The following is a 17,340-nucleotide window of genomic DNA, read 5'->3' as shown; positions in this document are numbered from 1 at the left end:
TATACAAAAAGGAAGATGCTACATCACCACTCCTGTGTAAGTGGGTCAGTAATCTTAATCAAATTCAGCCACTTATTAGTCTTCTTCATTATAATTAAAAAGTATTTTACCTTTCATCAGAGCTAATGATGAGCAGCAAAAGCACCTAATCTGAATTTTACCTCTTCTTACAAGATTGGTCATACAGCTCCAAAGCTTAAAATATCTGTTAGTCTACAGATAATAGATATTTTTAAAATCAAGACTTCAAAAGGTTTACTATTGTTTCCTATTATGACTAGAGATAAAAATAGAAATTCACTTCCCAACACTAAAGCACTAATATCAGGGAAGGTCAGGAACAACAACAACAAAAAAAATCTCTCCTCTGATGTGAAGTTTATTTTTTAAAGACAGATAAAATTTACAGTGATTCTTTTCAAAAGCTGCCTCAAGCTTTTACTTATGAAGTTGATTGGTTTTCTAAAACTAACACACTTAGGCGATACCTATCAGAGATTGATAAAACAAAATTAAACAGAAGTCACAAATAAGGTAAAATATTAAAGCTTAAAGAACTGGCAAAAAAAAAAATACCTCTACAATGATGTATAATTCAAACAATGCAAACTCCTAGCTTGTACTTTTTAATTCATAAACTTCAAGGTTTTGTTACAAATCACCAACTATTTTTGTGAATAAGTATGCAAAACATCCTTTGTGTGTATGTGTTCCACGTGAGCACAACATCCTTAGGTGCATTTGACTACGGCAGCAAAGAAGTATATGAAAAAAATTTAGTTATCCCAAACCTATAAATTACACGAAAAGGTGCCGAATTTCTTAAACATTATCTTTCTATAAACTAAAATTTTGGTTTTCAGATCATTACCGGTAAAACCAAGACAGAGAAGTTTTAACCAATTCTTTAAAAATTACTATCTTTTAAAGATTAATCTATGAAACGTCAAAGATGCAGTTGACAAAAACCCAGTTTAGTGAAAATTAGACTGCACTTGAAGTAAATTTTACACTAACTTTATATACACACACTGAGTTTTTCTTTCTGCCGAAGCAAAAAATTAGTGCAGAGAAGTCATATCAACCTATTTCAACTTTGTGCACAGGCATATAATAAAAAAATGTAAAAATGTGCCTGAAGACAGGAAAACAAACTTTCTGACTTATGATTTGTATAAGGCCGGTTTTTTAACTCCACTAATCAAATTAATCCATTAGTTGATGAAAATGCATTGAATTAAAGACTTAATTTATGACTAAAACCATCTCTATCTTGAGCCATAACAGCTACTGGTTTAAGAACATGGAATGAAATTGTTATTCTACATCTATCTAGGCACAGATTCCACTTCGCTATATGCATATGCCTAGGTTTGGAGCTACCATATGAATTTTCTTTTTTTTCTAAGATAAATATTGTAAAACATTTGAATTTTCTAATCAAAGGGCAGTCAATTAAGGATATTCAGCTGTTTCAGACACACCAAGACCACTCTGAAGTCTACTTAAGCCAACTGCAAAACTCAAATGTACTTTAGAAAGGGGTAGGCTAGGCCGGGAGCGGTGGCTCACGCTTGTAATCCCAGCACTTTGAGGGGCTGAGGCGGGCGAATCACCCGAAGTCAGGAGTTCAAGACCAGCCTGGCCAACATGACAAAACCCTCTCTCTACAAAAAATACAAAAAATTAGCCCTGGGCGTCGCGTTGCGCACCTGTAGTCCCAGCTACTCGGGAGGATGAGGCACGAGGTTGCAATGAGCCGAGATAGCGTCACTGCACTCTAGCCTTGGAGTGAGACTCCGTCTCAAAATAATAATAATAATAATAATAAAGAAAAGAAAAGGGTAGGCTACTCATGAAGAAATAAATCTTCTAGCAACATTCTAAAAATACTCTGGGAAACTAAAAGCTTTAATGAAAACCACAATTTTGGTACATATATACCTTAACATTCAAAAACTTTCAATTCGGCTTTTCAACATCAAATTTTTTTTTATCTAGATAAAATAGCTACAATAAAAAGCCAACAAAATAAGCTGTGGAGGGGAAAATTCAGTAACACTCTGAAATGTCACACCAGAAGACATATACACACACAAAAGCTATCATAGAAAACATTTTTTAGGTAAGTAATCTGACAAGTTCCATAAATTGTTACAATTTCAGACTCCCTATTTTAATGTCTTTTCACCAGTGACCTCTTTGGGAAATGTTTATCTACTAAAGCAATGATCCTCATACAACTCACAAAATACACTAGTTTTACTAGATAGTTTCCTAATTCAATGATTAATGTACTGTGCTCAACCCCAAAAATTAGTAACACAAAATCAAAATTCCAGGTCAATACCATTATTTTAAAACACAAATATTCAAATGCTAAGCAACACATTCTGAACGTTTTCCAAATTGCTACAAACTTCTACAACCTTTCATACAATAAATACAGTAGTATGGCAGGCACCAAGATGTTAGTATATTCCTTAATATAATCCTTCACTATAAGAATATGGTTAAGTTAAATTACATTTGTGAAACTCAAATTTCAAGAGAACAGGTTCACTCAGATTTCAGTGTTTACCAATAAACACTGGGTCAAGAAATTTTAAGTTTCTTAAAAACAGAATGTGGATATAAATATAATAAGAAAATGAAAGCAAATGGTGGCAAAGACAGTAAAATAGCCAACTATTAATACTTTCTTAATCGCTCTTAACCATCATTTGCTTGTTTTTACTAATTTAATAAATGGTACTTACTTTTATTAAGAACTACTCACTTCGGAACAGACAATAAATATCCTGGGCATTTTATCGTCACAACCTTATAGGGCAAATGTCAAAATATTATCTGAAACACTTTTAGGTTTTAAGGCATAGAATTGCACCTGTGTAAGAGAGTACTACCTCCTTCTCTTCCCAGATATCATTTGTTACTGCTGGCCGCAGGAGGATTTTTTATTCCTAAGAATGGACCCTAACTACAACTCAGGGCCAGAAAGCTGACAGGTCCCTAGCAGTTGGGTAAGCAGAATTTGAAGAACTTTTAAGGCAGAAACGGGCAGTAGTCAAACTTGAAGTAAGTATGCCAAGGTACCCAGGGCACTGAATTTCCTCAAGTCCTTAGCCTGTGTTTTCTGTTAAGTGGACCCAACCCACTTAACCCACACAAACGCTAGAAACAACCGTAGGCGGCAAGAAACACTAGCGCTGTTCCGATACGCAAGAAACTAAAAGGCTCGGTCTCACTGCCTTCCCCGCGAGAAACAGACGCCGTCGACTATTAATGACCCACAAACCGCCGCTTTTCAACTGCAAAGGACAGCTGGCCAAGAACCACGTGAAAAAATGCCGCAAGGAAAGCTCTTCCGGGGAAGAGTCCCGACAGATCACGTGCCGCCGGCCGGAACCCGATGATCGCTCTGTGGGACCCAACCGCGTTCTGTTACCTTGGAGACTACAGAACCAGCCACCAGACCCTCCCCGGCCAACCCCCTTCCCAGCAGCCGTCACGCCGCCCCCAGGCACTTTCCCTGCAGCCTAGCCGCGGCATCGTGCCCAAAAAGAACGAACAGAGCAAGCAGTTAACCAGGGACTCAGCCGCATAAGCCTGGCAAGCTCTACAACACGCGCGGGTGGGCTCGAGACTTCTCATGATACACGTGTTTGCTCCGGCGAGGCGAACCTTGGGAAAGTTATCTTCCCTCTAAAAGAGTGCACTTTGCTTTCTCATGTTGCTCTGCCATCAGTAACCCCTCCTTTCAGACCTCATTTACCCGTTCCTGCTTCCACCCCGGCCAGAGGAAGAAGGCATTCCCAGGGTTCGAAAGGCAAGGCAAAAATCTGTACAGCAAGACACTACCACTTTTGCTCTCCCGACCCAGTCTGAAACGATCCCTAGTTTCTCCATATTCTTCTGACACATAGATTCCTCAACTTTGGCTACCGGAGCTTTGGAGGGGGCGGGGGGGTGATGTTAATGTCCCAGATACCTTGCACTGAGGGCAGAGACCTACTTGACCATTTAACAGAAACGGGAAACCCCATAAACAAAACTAGGTAAAGGCTGCCCCACAGAGGAAAAAAGAAAATAACACCTGCTCTTCCCACCTGTTTTCCCCTCCCTCATTTCTGCACTTACACACCACCGGTCCTTTGTTTACCAAGTCCCCACTCCTACAGCTCACTTCCTCGCCCTCCTTTATTAAACTTGACGTCCTGCCTCAAACAATTTGGCCGGAAATCACTTGTTAGAAAAGACGTTTGCACAGGTGTCAAAACGCTGCGCCAAGTTCCTCAGAAAAGCGACGCCAACACCGTTTCCCTTGGAGCTCTAGAACCACGAGACCTAGGCTCTAAACTCAAAAGCGCGTAAGCGTGGCTCTCGACCTAGAGCCCGGCGCCGGGCGAGAAGTCGTCACACGGACGGTACCACGCGGAGCGGCACCCCACACACGCGAGAGCAGGGCCGAGCCATGGGCGCTTCTCACCCCTCCCGCCTCGTGGCCGCTCTCTCTGGCGTCGATGTTCCCAGTTAGGTAGCTGAGCGACGCGGAAGTGAGACCGGGGACGCGCGCGAGGTGACATGCGCAGCCTCGCTCAGGGACCACAGGCGCGCGCCAAAGGCGGCCCCGCGCAAGGCCCGGCCTGGCGAGGGCGTGCGAAGCTCTCTCAGCGAAACGTTTCTCACGCCGTTCAAATACACAAGAGCTTCAAACTCTCGAAAAACTCCAATCGGGCCAGTACTAAGCGATGCCCTCCACCCAGGCCCGAGAGTTACCGTGCGGGGCGTGGCCGGCCTCACCCGGAGTCCTTCACATCCCGCTGGGGGCGGGTTATTCTGTTCGGTTCGCACACCGTGTGTCCGCTCCAGCTGAAGAGCCTGCGCGCGCGCACCGGACGTCCACGTCACCGCGCACGCGCTCCTACCCGCTCGGAGCCCGCCGCGCAGGCGCAAAAGGAGACGCGAGCAGCACCTCCCTGACCCCTCCCCCAACACCGGGAGTCCAAACGGCCCCAGAGCAGCAGCAAGACCCTTGGGACCCGCCCCCAGAGTGGAAGCCGCTGCCCTTCCGGGTCCCTGCAACCCAGAAAAGCCTACTGAAGCTTCTAGAATCAAGAAAGGCGAGGCAGGAGGGAGGCACCTAGATTCCTCAGGCTTGCACACGAAGCCTTCGTGGAAACTGTGAAACCAATGCCCGGCGGGCCTTTCTCAACTGTGCCTTTCACCCTTTCCCTAGGGCTCCTCGCCGGCCCCGCCCCGGCCGCGCCCAGCCCCACCCACACGGGGCTCCGCAGACCCCCAACCTCCACAAGCCCGTCAAATGAATCTGAGGTCTTCCTCCCCGGAGTACCTCCGGGGCTTGGACAGCTCCAGAGCACTGGGAAACCTTGAAGCAAAGACCTTGAGAGATGGATGGTCGAGTTTACAACATCCACAACCGAAGACGACTAGGAAAATGGGGAGGAGACCGACTCAGTGCGCAGTTGGAAAGCGAAGAGTTGCCACTAAATTGCCTGATATAAAGATGAAAGATATCTTGATAAAACAGGGAAACGATGCAGCAGTGTGTTATCTAAGCTTTAGTGCCTTGATCCTGTGCATTCAATTTTTGTTTCTTCAAGACATTTAAGCTATGAGGTGCAAAGAAAGTATTACTGAATATCTATTATGTGTCAGGCAGTTGCTGAAGTAAATCAATGGACAGTATTTCTCCTAACCTTCAAAAAGTAGTTATCTTTCTCCTTCTCTATTCCTTACCAGCTGTTCTTTCTTCTGTGCTCCTGACACCAGTAAAAAGGAAGCGTAGTTTCTTAAGAGGCAAAAAAGAAGTAGGGAGTAGGAGAGCAGATTTTGTGGTCAATGATCCAAAACTGCTTTCTTTCATAAGAATTAGCAAGCACTGAGAACCTACTACGTGACATGCTAGGTGACAATACAAAACACTATGAAGGAGAACGAGGAGACTAAGAGGAAGGAGTCAACAGAAGGAGGCTTATCCAACACTACTGATCTGACCTACTTTTTACTTAGGAAGGTCATATTTCTCTACACTTTGCTCTTCCTGAGGAGATAAACAACAACATGGACAGAAACTGCTGGAATAGTCTGAACTAGAAAACGTGTAGGCTACTTTGGAGACTTCTGAAGGCATTCTGAAACCCCAAGTCAGGCACAGTCAGCAAGAGCATTCAAGATCCTAGGCAAAATTGAAAAGTAACAGTTTAACACCTTCATCCTCTTCCCTGACCCCAAGAAACTCTTTCCTACAAGCTGCCCTGTCAGAATCTCCCACCTTACCAAGAATGCCTTCCTCTCAAGGATCTGAGATTTCCTCATAAAAATTTTCCATTTTCTGGGGAAGAAGTAAATTTATGTTGATTTAGCATTAAAACATATGATCACAAGGTGTGAATGACTGGTTAACAACCATGCATCCCCAAAGAGACAAGTTAACCCAAATGATCTCTCTAACTGGGGGATCTGTGAGGACAACTCGGGAAGAAGAGGAATGGAGATTCTCTTTTGGTACTCTTTCCCTACACCAGGCAAACATATAACTAAATACTAGATACTTAAAAAAACAACAACAAACAAAAAACGCTGAACTTTGAAGATTCAGTACTACATATCTCGGTGGGAGAGGAAAACTATCCATAGTTTTTCAAAGTAGAGTCTGCCTAACCTAGAGGGGTTGGGAGATGTCAAGAATCTGAAGGTCCTATGAGAACTTTTAAGTGTTTTTAGATGATATTCTAAAAATAATCATACCACCACACGCATTTCAGGGATCCAGTTTGGATTTACCATCATGCAGGTACCAAGTAACCACTTGTTTTTCTTTTTTATTTTTTGTTTGCTTTGAGTAACCACTTAAATGGTTACATTCAACTTTTAATGCAGTATTCTCATACTAAAGTTCTTGGTTGTATACTTTGGATAATGTAAAAAATTTCCTCCTTTAAAAGGCATCCATATATAACCCAAGGTTTAAGAATGACAAGCTAACTGCTAAAGTGATGCTCCTAAGTTCCACCTTTTTCAGTTATCATAGCTCAACTTATTGGTCCAGCCTAACACAAAAGTCTTTGCCTTGATTTTCCTAGGCTGCACGTTCAAGTAGATTTTTCTGAATATTAAGGGGAAACAAACAAAAAACTAGAGAGAATGCATGCAATTAAATAGTCTGGCCTAGAATGTACACAGTTTTGATCCTAGATTGTTCTATAAACACATAGGCACTATCTCATTTACATGCACACCTTCCTATTCAGCAAATATCTGAGTGCCTACTATATGCTGAGGATAGGGGAAAGGCTGGCACCTCATGCACTTTTCAGATGTCTACAGCAGAACCCCAAAGATTGGCACAACTTAAGTAACAGAATCCACCAAGACAAACTTCCTCATCCAATCTATTCAGATCCAATCCTTTCAGTTCTGATTTCTAAAACATCCTCTGTCAACTGACAAAAAGAAAGACCTCACTCTTCAGATGAAACCACTACCATGAACAAACTCCTGGACTATGGCCTTGTTTAAAATAGCAATATAATAAAGAACATTCATAAAATAAGGGCTACATACAGACTGAGTTGCAAAAGATGCTTGTTTTTGTTTTGTTTTGTTTTTACAAAAAGTCCTCCGGCCAGGTGCGGTGGCTCAGGCCTGTAATCCTAGCACTTTGGGAGTCCGAGGCAGACAGATTGCCTAAGGTCAGGAGTTCGAGACCAGTCTGGCCAACATGGTGAAACCCCGTCTCTACTAAAAATATAAAAAAATTAGCCGGGCATGGTGGCGTGCGCCCATAATCCCAGCCACACGGGAGGCTAAGGCAAGGGAATTGCTTGAACCAGGGAGGTGGTGGTTGCAGTGAGCTGAGATCGCGCCACTGCACTCAAGCCTGAACGACAGAGCAAGACTCCATCTCAAAAAAAAAAAAAAAAAAAAAGGTCCTTCACTAGCCAACCTGAAAATTCAGGTCCTAGGCAGAGGGTAAAAAGAGAATCATAGACAACTCTACTACAACTGAAACCAAGTAATGCTGAGGGGCAAAGTATGATTGCCTCCAATATCTGTAATGAAGGAATTAAGGAATTAAAAATTAAGGATTTAAGGAATTAAAAATGGCAAGATATCTGCCTTCAAGGAGCTAATAATATACCCAAAGAAGAACTTTTAAGACTTTCTGGGCTGGACGTAGTGGTTCATGCCTGTAATCCCAGCACTTTGGGAGGCAGAGGCAGAAGGCAGGTGGATCGCACGAACCCAGGAGTTCAAAACCAGCCTGGACAACATGTTGAGAACCCATCTCTGCAAAATATTAAAAAATTAGCCAAGTGTGGTGGTGCCTGCAGTCCCAGCTACTCAGGAGGCTGAAGTGAGAGAACTGCTTGACCACAGGAGGTCGAGGCTACAGTGAGCTGTGATTGTGCCACTGCACTCCAGTCTGGGCAACAAAGTGAGACCTACCCCCCAACCCTGTCTCTTAAAGAAAGAAAAGAGTTTCTTAATCAGCGTAGTAATATGATTAAAAGCATGTTTTAGAAAATGCTAAGAGAAGGGAGGATGAAAAGAAGGACAGAAATATTATAGAATATAATCAACATTCATTAAGAAACACCCACTGGCTCATGCCTGTAATCCCAGAACTTTGGGAGGCTGAGGTGGGATGGACTGTTTGAGCTCAGGAGTTCGAGAGCAGCCTGGGCAACATGGCAAGACCCTGTCTCTACCAAAAATACAAAAAAAAATAAAAATAAAAATAAATAGCTGGGCCTGGTGGTGTGCATCTGCGGTCCCAGCTACTCAGGAGGGTGAGGTGGGAGGATTGTTTAAGCCCAGGGGGCAGAGGTTGCAGTGAGTCAAGATCGTGCCACTGCACTCCAGCCTGGGTGTCAGAGTGAGAGAGAGAGAGAAGAGAGGAGAGGGAGAGAGAGAAAGAAACACCATTCCTCCTTGCTGCCCCACATCTCAAGCCCACATAACCACGTTCCTCACCCTTGCCTAAGAAGATTGCCCTAGATGCCTCCAGCCTAACTCTAGTCACCCTTCATACTTAAGTTTAAATGTATTTTCTTCAAGACACTTGCCCTAACCCCCATGATCAGGTAAGGTCTTCCAGTTATATGCTCTCATAGTACCCTGTATTTCTTTACGGCATTTACCACAACTGTGTTAATTATTTTTAAAACCACGTATTAATGTGTCGTCCACATTAGACCATTAGCTCCACTCTATTCCAGTGCCGATCACAATGCCTGGAATAGGGTGGACACATATTTGTTGAATAAATAAATAGAAAACCACAGATCCTCATTTTTTAGGCAAGTCTAAATATCAAATATTGATTCAGTGTCCAACAATGTGAGGTTTGGAAAACAGGGTCGTAATACATACTGAAGTTATATTACACAGTTATATCCCTGGCTTTGGCAAACATTTCCCAAAGGGGTAGAGTTGTGATTTTAAAAAACTAGCACCCAGTGACTCTTATCCCAAATTATTTATCTTTAGGGGAATGGATAAATGGTTGACAGGGCAGATACTTGAGGAGATACAAATATTTTTCTAGGAAAGTCTTATTGACTGCCCATTGACTGGATACAGTCTGCCCTCTGTATCTGTGGGTTCCACATCTACAGATTAAACCAATCGTGGATCAAAAATATGTGGAAAAAATAAAACAAATGACAATACAACAAAATAAAAAAAAAGTATAACTATTTACAAAGCATTTAAATTATACTAGGTATTGTAAGTAAAGATGATTTAAAGTATACGGGAAAAGCCAGACACGGTGGCTCACGCCTGTAATCTCAACACTTTGGGAGGCCGAGGTGGGAGGATCACTTGAGGTCAGGAGTTCGTGATCAGCCTTGCCAACACAGCAAGGCTCCACTAAAAATACAAAAATTAGCCAGGCATGGTGGCACATGCCTGTAATCCCAGCTACTTGGGAGGCTGAGGCACAAGAATTGCTTGAACTCAGGAGGCAGAGGTTGCAGTGAGCTGACATCCTGCCACTGCACTCCAGCCTGGGTGAAAGAGCAAGACTCTGTCTCAAAAAAAAAAAAAAAAAAAGTAAATTAAAATAATAAAGCATATGGGAGGATGTACATGGGTTACATGCAAATACCATGCCATTTTATAGAAGAGACTTGAGCATCTGAGGATTTGGGTATCCTGCGGGGGGGATCTTGGAACCAATCCCCCACAGATACCGAGGGACAACTGTATTACCTAGAAAATCAACAAAAACAAACAGATCCTTAGAATAAATTGGAAAAAATGTTATGACACCATCTGGCAATAGAAGCAACAAGCTGTAATGGAGACTACCATCTGTTATATATTCATCTACAAGAAAAAATAGCAAATATATTAAAGAAAGGACACTTTAGTAACAGTGAATTTGTTTTACTAAATTCTAAAGGGAAAATGTCAGTCAGGCACAGTGGCTCAGGCCTGTAATCCCAGTACTTTGGGAGGAGGAGGTGAAAGGAACGCTTGAGCCCAAGAGTTTGAGACCAGCCTGGATAACATAGTGAGACTCCATCTTTATTTAAAAGATGGCACAGTGGCTCATGCCTGTAATCTCAGCACTTTGGAATTAGGCAAAAATCAAGAAGAAGCCTATGAGAGAAAAATATACTGGAAAATTGTTTACAAATGCATATGAAAGAAGCCATCCTTCCTTTACATGAAGGGCAATACTGCCTCAGGGAAAAGAGCTATGGTGATCAATGCAGGAATTCCCCAACTATTGGACATCACAGACCAGCAAGATATCCCAAAAAAGTATTTAGAGGACCATCATAGACCATCATAAAGTGAACAAAATTTATCTTACAAAACATCCATCATCTATTATTACTATGATTTTTTTTTAAAAAAAGATCATTTTCAGATTAAAAACCACTAGAAAGAACATCTCATTATAATAGTCTTTTTAATACACTTAGATAGATGAAAAATTCACTACATTGTCCTTATTCTGTGATATACCACTGAAAACTTCTTTGCAGACAGGTATTTAGAAATAACTGATCAGCCGTACAGCAGCCTCCCTAGATAGCTAAGATTTGATGTTCATAGAAAAAAATATATACAACAGGACTGTGATGGAGTACAAGTCACTTTGCCAAGAAGTCAAGAGTCAGCTTCTCCTCATCAGTAACAATACAGAAGAAGAGGATATTAGCCAAGAGACATCTCAGTCGAGACCAAAGGACAGCCACAAGATTAAGAAGCTACTTTGGGAATCAGGGTGGGGGAGACACTGAAAACAGGAAATCCTTTATAGTGGGGCAAGATCCTGGAACTTTGGTAACGGTACAGAACAGTGTAGTGAAACCAAGGTCAGACAGACCCACCCAATCACCACATAACTAGGAAAAACTGTGGAACACATGGTGGCAAAGGCAAACTAAGTTACACTTAGTTTAAACTAGGCTCCAGGCATATCACATATATGAGGAAAAAAGGTGGGGGAAACTTGTTTTATTTGAAAAGTAAACCAAATGGGATTTTTTTTCTTTTTTTTTTTTTTTAAGAGACGGGGTCTCACTCTGTCTCCCAGGCTGGATGGAGTACAGTGGTATGATCACGGCTCACTGCAGCTTGAACCTCCTGGGCTCAAGTGATGCTCCTTCCTCAGCCTCCTGAGTAGCTGGGATTATAGGCCACGCCACCACAACTGGCTAATATATATATATATTTTTTAACATAGAGATGGGGTCTTGCTAGGTCGGATTTTAAATATTACTTCAAAATATTTTATAATCTTGACCTTTACTAAAATTGTTAGCTGTGATCTAACCACTGGAAGGCAGGGAACACCTATTTTTTGTGTGGGTTTTTTTGTTTGTTTGTTTTTTGGTTTTTGGGTTTTTTTGAGATGGAGTCTCGCTCTGTCACCCAGGCTGGAGTGCAATGGCATGATCTTGGCTCACTGCAACCTTGGCCTCCCGGGTTCAAGCAATTCTCCTGCCTCAGTCTCTCCAGTAGCTGGGATTACAGGCGCCCACCACCAAACCCTGCTAATTTTTTTGTATATTTAGTAGAGATGGGGTTTAACCATCTTGGCCAGGCTGGTCTCGAACTCCTGACCTCAGGTGAACCACCTGTCTCGGCCTCCCAAAGTGCTGGGATTACAGGCGTGAGCCACCACGCCCAGCTACACCTGTTTAAAAAAGAGGAAAAAGCTGTATGGAAATAGAGAACATAAAGATTATTCAAGCAACTTGAATGTGGTGCAAATTATATGTATATAGATTATAAGTTGTAGCGATTATATAGAGGCAGTATTTTTCATCTCATGATTAGTTCCACTCTACATTCTTGAGGTTCTCTATCCTTATTAGCATAAGTAAATAAGGCTACAATGAGTTAAATGAATATTTATTATGCATCAACTATGTGCTAAGCCCTAAAACTGGGGAAAATGAATAAATAAAAACAAGTCCCCTGGGGAAAATGAATAAATAAAAACAAATCCCCTCAAAAAGCTCAAGCTCTGATTGAAAAGACAGAATAATCATATTGAAAAACTGTAGTTGGTAGTGTAGAAAAACCTCTGGAACACTATAGAAACATACAAAACCTACAAAGGGTATAAAGTCCCAGCACTTTGGTAGGCCAAGACAGGAGGATCACTTGAGGCCAGAAGCTAGAGACCAGCCTGGCAACATAGTGAGACCCCGTCTCTAAAAAAAAAAAAAAAAAAAAAAAAATTTAATTAGCTGAGTGTGGTGGCGCATGCCTGTAGTCCTAGCTACTCAGAGGCTGAGGTGGGAGGATCATTTGAGCCCAGAAGTTTGAAGCTTCAGTGAACTATGACTGCACCACTACACTCTAGCCTAGGCATCAGAGCGAAAGGAGGGGAAAGGAGAGGGGAGAGGGGAGAAGGGAGAGGGAAGAGGAGAGAAGGGAGAGGAGAGAAGGGAGAGGGGAGGGGAGGGGAGGAAATACGAGGGGAAAGAGGAGGCCAGGCACTGTGGCTCATGCCTGTAATCCCAGCACTTTGGGAGGCTGAGGCGGGTGGATCACGAGCTCAGGAGATCGAGACCATCCTGGCTAACACACGAAACCCCATCTCTACTAAAAATACAAAAAAAAAAAAAAATTAGCCGGGCGTGGTGGCAGACGCCTGTAGTCCCAGCTACTCAGGAGGCTGAGGCAGGAGAATGGCGTGAACCCAGGAGGAGGAGCTTGCAGTGAGCCAACATTGCACCACTGCACTCCAGTCTGGCTGACAGAGCAAGAGACTCCGTCTCAAAAAAAAAAAAAAAAAAGGTGGGGGGGAAGAGGAGAGGAGAGGGGGGTGGGGGAGGAAGGAGTGGAGAAGCAAAAGAGAGGGGAGTGGGAGAGGGGAGCAGAGAGAAGAGGGGAGAGAAGAGGGGAAAAGAGGGGAGAGGAGGGGGGAGGGGAGAGGAGGGGGGAGGGGAGAGGAGAAGGGAAAGGAAGAGGAGGGGGAGAGGAGAGAAGAGGGGGAGGGGAGAGGAGGAGGGGAAAGGAGAGGGGGAGGGGAGAAGGGGAAGGGAGAAGACAGGGGAAAGGGGGAAGGGGGAGGAGGGGGGAAGGGGGAGGAGGGGGGAAGGGGGAGGAGAGGGGAAAGGAGAGAAGAGGGGAGAGGAAAGGGGAAAAGGGAAAGGAAGGAGGAAAGGAGAGGAGAAGAGAAGAAAGGAGAGGGAAGGGGAAGGAAGGGGAAGAGGGACAGGGAAGGAAGGGGAAAGGGAAGAAAAAAGAAAAGAAAGGGGACTTTACAAAGACGAGACACTTCAGCTGACTCTTGAAGGAGAAATAAAATTAGAGAGAAAGTGGAGGAAGACATTGCAATCAGTGGCTATGTAGTCAATGAACTATAATAAATTATCCAGAATTTGGAGATAGGGCTGCCTTTATAAGAATAAAACACTGAAGATCAAAACAAGAGACAAAATTAAAACCAAGTAAGATCAGTAAACTTATAAGTACTATGGTCTGAATCTGTCCCCAGAAAGTTCCTGCATTGGAAACTTAATTTCTAACACAACAGTTGGGAGGTGGGGCCTAGTAAGGAGTGACTGGGTCATGAGGTCAGGGCCCTCATGAATGGATTAATGTTGCTATCACAGGAGTGGGTTAGTTTTCTCAAGAGTGGGTTGTTATAAAGTGAGTCCTGCCCCTGGTGTCCCCCTCTATCTCACATGCTCCCTTCTGCCTTCCACCATATGATGACCCTCATCAGATCCCAGTGCCATACTCTTGGACTTCCCAGCCTCCAGAACTGTGAGCCAAATAAACCTCTATTGTTTATAAACTACCCACTCTGTGGTATCCTGTTATAGCAGAAGAAAATGAACTAAGACCAGATGAAAATAACCTAGGTTACTTGGAAATGGGCTTCTATATTTGGAAAATATTTATCTAATCTACAAGTCCATGATGTTCATGATATATATTCACTCTTTTGAACATTTAGATCCCTACTCTGCACTATCAAATATTTATAAGAGGTATACAAAAGAAAAACTATAGGGCTAGGTACAGTGGCTCACGCCTGTAATCTCAGCACTTTTGGAGGCTAAGAGAAGCAGATCACTTGAGGTCAGGAGTTTGAGACCAGCCTGGCCAACATGGTGAAACCCCATCTCTACTAAAAATACAAAAGTTGGCCAGGCATGGTGGTGCACGCCTGTAATTCCATTTACTCGGGAGGCTGAGACAGATGAATTGCTTGAACCAGGGAGGTGGAGGTTGCAGTGAGCCAAGATCGCACCACTGCACTCCAGCCAGGGTGATGGAATGAGACTGTCTCAAAAAAAAATTAAAATTAAGAAAAACTATAGAAGCATAGTGGTAGGAGAAACTGACACTGAGGTATCAAGTAAGGCTTAGTGTTAAAGAATGTCTAGAAGTTGACAAAGCACACAAGGGAAGGAAGGGCATTCTGAGAAGAACAGCTTATGCAAAGGCACATGACAAAAAAGAATAGAGTATTCATTAATTCCTCAAGTCAAACATTTATTGAGCACTTACCATGTACATATCCTGGAACACAAAGACATGATTCCTACCCTCAAAAGCTTACAATCATCAGACAACTATTATCAGATAACCAATACTCAATGATGACAACAAAGAATAAAGAAAGCTACTGGCTGTCTGCCTGGGGTGTAATGGAAGTATAAACAAAAAGCAACTAAATTATACTGAGGGATCATAGAATAATTCTCATAGGAAGTAAAGAATTACTTTGGTTACTGGTTAACGTGGTGTGGAAGGCTGGGCGCGGTGGCTCATGCCTGTAATCTCAGCACTTTAGGAGGCCGAGGCAGGCGGATCACCTGAGGTCAGGAGTTCAACACCAGCCTGGCCAACATGGCGAAACCCCGTCTCTACTAAAAATAAAAAAATTAGCCAGGTGTGGTGGTGGGTGCTTGTAATCCCAGCTACTCAGGAGGCTGAGGCAGGAGAATCACTTGAACCTGGGAGGCAGAGGTTGCAGTGAGCTGAAATCGCACCATTGCGCTCCAGCCTGGGAGACAGAGCGAGACTCCAGCTCAATAAACAAACAAACAAACAAGATGGTGCGGAAGATGACAATAAGACTAGAACCCAGTAAGACTTTTCTCCACATCCATCTACATATCCTCCTCTCCCTTCCTTCTACATCAAGTCAATCATCAAATCTTCCTGTTGATTCTACATCACTGACCTTCCTGACCATGATACGCTGTCAAAACACCATATATCTGTTCTTCCTAGAACTTACACAGGTCTATTTTTTATATTTATTTGTATAATTGTCTTTTCTCTCCTGTTCATCCCATCCCTACAAATTATAGACTATATGTCCTTTTTTTTTTTTTTTTTTTTTTTGAGACAGAGTCTCACTCTGTCGTCCAGACTGGAGTGCAGTGGCATGATCTCAGCTCACTTGCAACCTCTGCCACCCAGGTTCAAGCGATTCTCTGCCTCAGCTTCCCGAATAGCTGGGATTACAGGTTCCTGCCACCATGACCAGCTAATTTTTGTATTTTCAGTAGAGACGAGGTTTCACCATCTTGGCCAGGCTGGTCTTGAACTCCTGACCTCATGATCCACCCGCCTCAGCCTCCCAAAGTGCTAGGATTACAGGTGTGAGCCACTGTGCCCACCCTATATGTCCTTTTTAACCTCTACATTGTACCCTAAGATTCTATCAACAGTACCTTGCACATAGAAGCACTCAATTTAAAACATTTTGAACCCACACACTTCATTCCACCTCCATGCATCACCCTAGTCCAAACCACCAGCAGCTCTTACTCAGACTACTGCAATAGACTTTTCTTTTTTTCTCTCTCTCTAGGCACTCATTCTGGCTCTCCTCTAATCCATTCTCCACACAGTATCAAGGGACCCTTTCTAAACATAAATCAGTTCATGCCATTTCTGCCATTTTTAACCTTCCATTAGCTTCCCATTTCATTTAGAATAAATCTAACCTCCTTAGTATGGCCTACAGATCTCTGCGTTCACATCATTCTCCCCATAACACATCATACTCCAGGCACAATGACCTTCTATTTCTCAAATGCTCCAAACACTTTCTCAGAGAAGGGCTCTTACACTGCCATTTCCATTTGCCTGAAACGCTTTGCTTCCAGTCCCCACAAACCTTCACCTGGGTAACACCTATACATCCTACCAGTTTGTCTAAATATCACTTCCTTAGCAATGCTATCCCTACTCCCTAATTTAAATTCTCTCTTAAAGTACCCTGTTCTATTCCTTCATAGTACTTATCAAAATGTATATTTACTTATGATTATTCAATGTCTCCTCCATGAATAACAGCTAACATATACACAGCATTTGCCATATATTAACTCATTTAATCCTAATAACCAGTGAAGCAGGCTGATGATAAAACTAAAAGGTTAAGTTAAAGGTTAAACAGAGAGGTTAAGTAATTTGTTCAAGGTCACAAAGCAGTAAGGAGTCAAAACTTGAACCCAGATACTCTGGCTCCAAAGTTCACACTTTTAATCACTATGCTATAGAGTAAGCTTTGAGAGAACTGAATAACCATGTCTATTTTGTGCATCACTGCATATTCAGGTCAGGTGCCAGATACGAAGTAAGCATTCACATATTTGCAGAAGGAATTTGTTAGTAAATAATTAAGAGGCAAATAATTATATTTAGAGGCATTAGGGAGAGGAATAAGAATAAAATGGGTTACAGGCAACGATGATAGTGTCGATTTTGGACAAACTGAATTAAAGGCAGCTCAGGAACATCTTAAGATCTGCTTAATTAGAATACCACAGGGAATTCATGGAGGGGCTGAAAGAGGTCCAGGAACACCCT

At 42.7% G+C, this 17,340-nt stretch overlaps 1 protein-coding gene across 28 annotated transcripts in view; it reads right to left on the bottom strand.

Moving 5' to 3' along the window:
* MGA (MAX dimerization protein MGA) overlaps positions 1-17,340 on the bottom strand; it is a 157,393-nt gene that overhangs the window by 103,722 nt on the left and 36,331 nt on the right. For 17 of the 28 annotated variants that reach the window (XM_054451786.2, XM_054451793.2, XM_054451803.2 and 14 more), the window contains exon 1: positions 4,780-8,731. The exons of 6 other annotated variants lie outside the window; for them this stretch is intronic. The gene's annotated coding sequence lies outside the window, so the exon portion shown is untranslated. Of the gene's footprint in view, positions 1-2,759; positions 8,732-17,340 lie in introns of those variants that run through there. 5 more of the 28 variants (XM_054451787.2, XM_054451791.2, XM_054451789.2 and 2 more) reach the window with 5 other exon arrangements.

The sequence above is a fragment of the Pongo pygmaeus genome, chromosome 16, assembly GCF_028885625.2.
Source record: "Pongo pygmaeus isolate AG05252 chromosome 16, NHGRI_mPonPyg2-v2.0_pri, whole genome shotgun sequence".
Classification (NCBI taxonomy): domain Eukaryota; kingdom Metazoa; phylum Chordata; class Mammalia; order Primates; family Hominidae; genus Pongo; species Pongo pygmaeus.
Note: the sequence above shows the minus strand (reverse complement) of the source record. Positions and strands in the feature narration are given on the sequence as shown.